Consider the following 6,101-nt stretch of genomic DNA (forward strand, 5'->3'; position numbering starts at 1 on the left):
GTATAAACTTGCTTTGATTGAACTTTTGAAGAAAAAAATCACGCAGTGTTTTGTTTTTGAAAAGTGTAAAGAAAAATATATTTGTTTTTATATCTACATATTAACAAAAAGGAAACTTTCAATCCATGTTATAAATAATAAAATATGAATTAAACATTTTTGCTCTTCTTTCTTTCCTCATGAGCACACCATAGTAGTCTATCTAGTTCCTAGAAAATATTAAGAATAGAAAAAAAATATTAAAAAAATAATTTTTTTGATATTTTATTTAACATGAAAAATATTAAAATCAAACCAATATAATTAAAAATAGTTTAAATTTTATGTATTTTAAATTATTTTATCTTTATATAATAGAAAAATAAATAAATGGGTTTAAAGAAACATATAAATATAATTTATTAATAATATTAATTTTTTTTCCTTCATCTAAAAAAAATGAAGATTTTTTTTTAAAAAGAAAAGAAATTATTATCTAAATTGACTTGCATTTTAAGTAATAATTATTAGGAATATAAAATAGTATTGATAGGATAAAATAGAGTGTCATGTAAGCTAATAATTTTGTATTTTATAATTACATAAAGTCACATATGACAAAACCAAATAAATAAATAAATGAGAGCTTGCATCACCAACCGGGTTATTAAAGTAATTAAGCCATTTGACATCATATATGAACCCATATGAGATTTTTTTTTTTTTTTGAAAAAAAAGAAAGGAAAAAGAAATTCCTCTTGAAAGGGGGTGTTTTTTAAAAAAAAAATTTAAAAATAAGCTTTTTAAAACAAGACTATTTGGCAAGAAGTTTTAAAAAAGAAAACAAAAAGTTTGTTTGGATGAAAGAATTTATATTGTTTTTATGTTTTACTTTTATTTTATAAAAAATTTACAAATTCAATTTATAATAATATGAAATCAAATTTAAGTCTTATTAAAAAAAAATTAAATCTACAATTATGTATAACTTAGATAAACATTTTTTAAGTTGTTTTGTTGAATAAGTTAATATATGAATGATATAATTTATCATATTTAATAATAATATTAAATGCATCCATAACAAATATGAATTTTATAAGTATGCATTCATTATTAAAATATATCAAATATATATCATAGTCCAATATATTTATAAATAGGCCAGCTTGCTTAAGTGGTGTGCAAGGTTTATTACAAATCCGTGTGAGTAGCGGTAGCACAAAACACCGAGTTCATTGGTCATGGACTCGGGGCTCCTTCGTAATTAATTCCAACAAGCAAGTCAGTTTGTAAAATTCAGTAGAATAAATTCTGTCAGCGCCCCAGATTTTGAAATTGAACCGTTGGTTTCCACCACATTCCCAGCATTCTTCCTCCCAACTCTTTCCCGACCATCTTCCTACCTCCTCACAGAGAAGCCGGTGACGAACTCAACGTCACAAAATGCCGAAACTACCCTTTTTATTTGCCACAATTCCATTTCCAGGCCATCTTCCTCCCTCCTCACAGAGAAGCCGGTAACGAACTCAACGTCACAAAATGCTGAAACTACCCTTATTATTTGCCACAACTCCATTCCCCACCCTGTTCTTCCTCCTCGTCCTCTCCATATTTCAGGTAATTTCCCAAAATTTGGACGATGAACGATCAATCCTACTAGACGTTAAACAACAACTGGGCAATCCACCGTCACTCCAATCGTGGAATTCCTCATCCTCGCCCTGTGATTGGCGGGAAATTACATGCACCGACAATACCGTCACTGCAATTTCACTCCACAATAAGACCATCAGAGAGAAAATTCCAGCCACAATTTGTGACCTCAAGAACCTCATCGTACTTGACCTTTCCAACAATTACATTCCCGGCGAGTTCTCGGATATTCTCAATTGTTCCAAGCTTGAGTATCTGCTCTTGTTGCAAAACTCCTTCGTGGGTCCAATTCCAGCTGATATTGATCGACTTTCACGTCTCCGGTACCTAGACCTCACAACAAACAACTTCTCTGGAGATATTCCCGCAGCAATTGGGAGGCTACGGGAGCTGTTCTACTTGCTTCTGGTTCAAAATGAGTTCAACGGCACCTGGCCAACGGAGATTGGTAATTTGGCGAATCTTGAACAATTGGCCATGGCCTATAATGACAAATTCCGGCCTTCAGCCCTTCCAAAAGAGTTTGGCGCATTGAAGAAGTTGAAATATCTGTGGATGACGCAGGCGAATTTGATTGGCGAAATACCGGAGAGCTTCAACCATCTGTCGAGTCTGGAACACTTGGATCTCTCACTCAACAAATTAGAAGGTACGATCCCTGGAGTCATGCTTACGTTGAAGAATTTGACCAATTTGTATTTATTCAATAATAGATTGTCCGGCCGCATTCCTTCATCCATAGAAGCTCTCAACTTGAAAGAAATTGATCTTTCCAAGAACCATTTGACGGGGTCGATACCAGCGGGTTTCGGGAAGCTACAAAATTTGACCGGTCTGAATCTTTTCTAGAATCAGTTGTCAGGAGAGATACCAGTAAATATAAGCCTCATTCCTACACTGGAAACTTTCAAAGTTTTTAGCAATCAATTGAGTGGAGTTTTGCCTCCAGCATTTGGCCTTCATTCGGAGCTCAAACGCTTTGAGGTTTCCAAGAATAAACTAAGCGGGGAATTACCTCAACATTTATGCGCTAGGGGGGCTTTGCTTGGAGTGGTTGCTTCCAACAACAATCTCAGCGGGGAAGTGCCCAAGTCCCTCGGGAATTGCACAAGTTTGCTCACCATTCAGCTTTCCAACAATCGCTTTTCAGGTGAGATTCCTTCCGACATCTGGACATCCCCGGACATGATATGGGTGATGTTAGCTGGAAATTCATTCTCGGGGACACTTCCAAGTAAATTGGCAAGGAATTTGTCCAGAGTGGAGATCAGTAACAACAAGTTTTCTGGTCCAATTCCTGCTGAAATCTCTTCTTGGATGAACATAGCTGTGCTCAATGCCCGCAACAATATGTTGTCAGGAAAAATTCCAGTGGAATTGACCAGTCTTCGGAACATCTCTGTTATGTTGCTTGATGGGAATCAATTCTCGGGTGAGCTTCCATCCGAGATCATCTCATGGAAGTCGCTCAATAATTTGAATCTCTCAAGAAACAAACTTTCTGGCCCAATTCCCAAGGCATTAGGTTCTTTACCTAACCTTAATTACCTTGACCTGTCAGAAAACCAGTTCTCAGGTCAAATTCCTCCTGAACTTGGTCATTTGACGCTTAATATCCTCGATCTATCGTTCAACCAACTCTCTGGGATGGTCCCCATTGAGTTTCAATATGGAGGATATGAACACAGTTTCTTGAACGATCCCAAGCTGTGTGTCAATGTTGGCACTCTGAAACTCCCTAGATGTGATGCCAAAGTCGTTGACTCCGACAAATTGTCAACCAAATATCTCATTATGATCCTAATTTTTGTTGTATCTGGTTTCCTAGCTGTTGTTTTGTTCACCCTGCTCATGGTTCAAGATGATAATAGGAAGAATCACAGTCGAGACCATACACCTTGGAAGGTTACCCAATTCCAAACACTATATTTCAATGAACAGTACATATTGACCAGTTTGACAGAAAATAATTTGATCGGACGCAGTGGTCAGGGGAAATATACCGAATTGCTAATAACTGTTCTGGTGAACTCCTAGCGGTTAAAAAGATTTGTAATAACAGGAGATTGGATCACAAGCTTCAGAAACAATTCATAGCAGAAGTCGAGATATTGGGCACCATACGCCATTCCAATATAGTGAAGTTGTTGTGCTGCATATCGAATGAAAGCTCAAGCCTTCTTGTTTATGAGTACATGGAGAAGCAGAGTTTGGATAGATGGCTTCATGGGAAGAAGCAGAGAACAACGTCCATGACAAGTTCAGTCCATAACTTTGTCTTGGATTGGCCAACAAGGTTGCAGATTGCTATCGGAGCTGCAAAAGGCCTATGCCACATGCATGAAAACTGCTCTGCCCCGATCATACATCGAGATGTGAAGTCCAGCAACATCTTGCTAGATGCCGAGTTCAAAGCAAAAATTGCGGATTTTGGATTGGCCAAGATGTTGGTCAAGCAAGGAGAGCCCGACACCATGTCAGGAATTGCAGGCTCTTACGGATATATTGCCCCTGGTAAGACCATCAAGGCCCTCCTTTCCACATGTTTTCATTTCCATAATTTATCAATAATTTTTATCATACAATTCTTGTATACTTGGATGATAGAGTATGCTTATACAACAAAGGTGAACGAAAAGATCGATGTATATAGCTTTGGAGTAGTCCTGCTTGAGCTAGTGACGGGGAGAGAACCCAACAACGGGGACGAGCTCATGTGCCTTGTAGAATGGGCATGGGATCAGTTCAGAGAAGGGAAAACCATTGAGGAAGTGATGGATGAGGATATCAAGGAACAATGTGAAAGAGCACAAGTGACCACTCTCTTCAGTCTAGGCCTCATGTGCACCACCAGATCACCAGCCACTAGGCCCACAATGAAGGAAGTTTTGGAAATTCTTCGACAATGCAGTCCTCAGGAGGGCCATGGAAGAAAGAAAAAGGACCATGAAGTTGCACCCTTACTTCAAAATGGCACTTGCCCCGCTACTTACAAGCATAACGAGAAGGGATCAGACAATGAGGATGACGATAAATTAGTTTGAAATTTACAGCTTGTAAATAAGTGTAAGAAAGCTTGTAAATTAAAGGTGGTAGTGATCTTAGGAAGTGTGTTTAGCCTTTTTATAATACTTGAAAAATAAAAATTTGCAAGTGTTAAAAGGTTAAAAACACTGTTGGAGGTACCTAACATCTGCATATCTTTAATACACCACCTCCCAAATGAGGTAATTGGAAACGCACAAAATCACCTCATCCCAAAACTAGGACCATAAAAGAAGACGACCTCTCGGTCCTGCGGGATGACCTGACTAATTGACCTATGCCTAGAAAAACGAATCCAACTACCCGTCTCCTCATGTGCCCAAAAGTCAACCATGCCTCTGATATGCTGCAAAAAACCAATACTTCATGATCCTTCACAAGGAAAAGTGGCTATAAAAGGGGAGCCTTTTCCTCCTCTAATGACTCTCTCTCTCAGCCTCTAAAAGAAAGCTGTAGAAAATGTAGAAAATGCATTTCTATACCCGGAAAATAGTGGAATGAAATCTCCAATATTTTCCTTGAAGAATTTTGGATTCTTCATTGGCATAATGGAGGACCGAGAGTGAAGTTTAATCAGTCCAAAGGGATTTGGATGTCAATTCTATCTTTGTTCAACATCCAATATCTTCCACTATAAGCAAAAACAACAGCAAAAACATCAACAACAAAATTTTCTAGGGGAGTTTTCCTTTAGTTTTTTCTTCTCCTTTTATAAATCTTCCTTTAATCACTTTTGTTTTGCGTAATATTCAAGAAAATGTCAACTTTGTAGCTTTAGGAAAATGAGCAACTAACCTCTCGATTATCTCTTTGTTTTGGGTTTTTCTAGTACCACTTGTGATTGGTTGTTCCTTAGAATTGAAAACAAGAAAATATGGATCGAAATAGCAGCTCACAAGCCTTTGTTTCATGCTAAGCAATTCTTGAATATTATGGAGTTCTAGGGAAACATGTCCACTTGCAATCTGCAGCTTCAGGTTTTATGATTTAGGCCTCAAGCACCATGGTTTAGCCATCTCAATCAGTTGTTGAAGGGGACAATGTCTAACCAATTTCAAAGGGTACAACCTCACAAATCCTCGATCTCAATATCGCCTCAGGTAAATAGATAAACCTAGAAACCTAACCTAACAAAGGTACCTATTCTTTAACCAAATAGTTGATCAAAAGCTACAAATCTTTGAAGAATGCAATATCCAAAAGCTAAAAAACTTTGCAGAAGTGTTTGTACTATATAATCTCCACCTTGACTATCCAGACAATCTCCACCTCGACTATCCAGGTGATCTCCACCTTGATTATCCAGACAATTTTCATCTCGGGCAGTCGGAGGTACCTCATTCTCAAATACCAACAAAGTAACCCAATTTGTACTTGTCAACCAATACACATATCCTCACAATTGATTGTTTAACCCTTAT

At 37.4% G+C, this 6,101-nt stretch overlaps 1 pseudogene; it reads left to right on the plus strand.

The window, feature by feature from the left end:
* The first annotated feature begins 1,296 nt into the window (after positions 1–1,296).
* On the plus strand, positions 1,297–4,781 carry LOC100256127 (receptor-like protein kinase 5; annotated as a pseudogene).
* The last annotated feature ends 1,320 nt before the right edge of the window (positions 4,782–6,101 follow it).

The sequence above is a fragment of the Vitis vinifera genome, chromosome 4 (genome assembly GCF_030704535.1).
Source record: "Vitis vinifera cultivar Pinot Noir 40024 chromosome 4, ASM3070453v1".
In the NCBI taxonomy this organism is placed as follows: Eukaryota; Viridiplantae; Streptophyta; class Magnoliopsida; order Vitales; family Vitaceae; genus Vitis; species Vitis vinifera.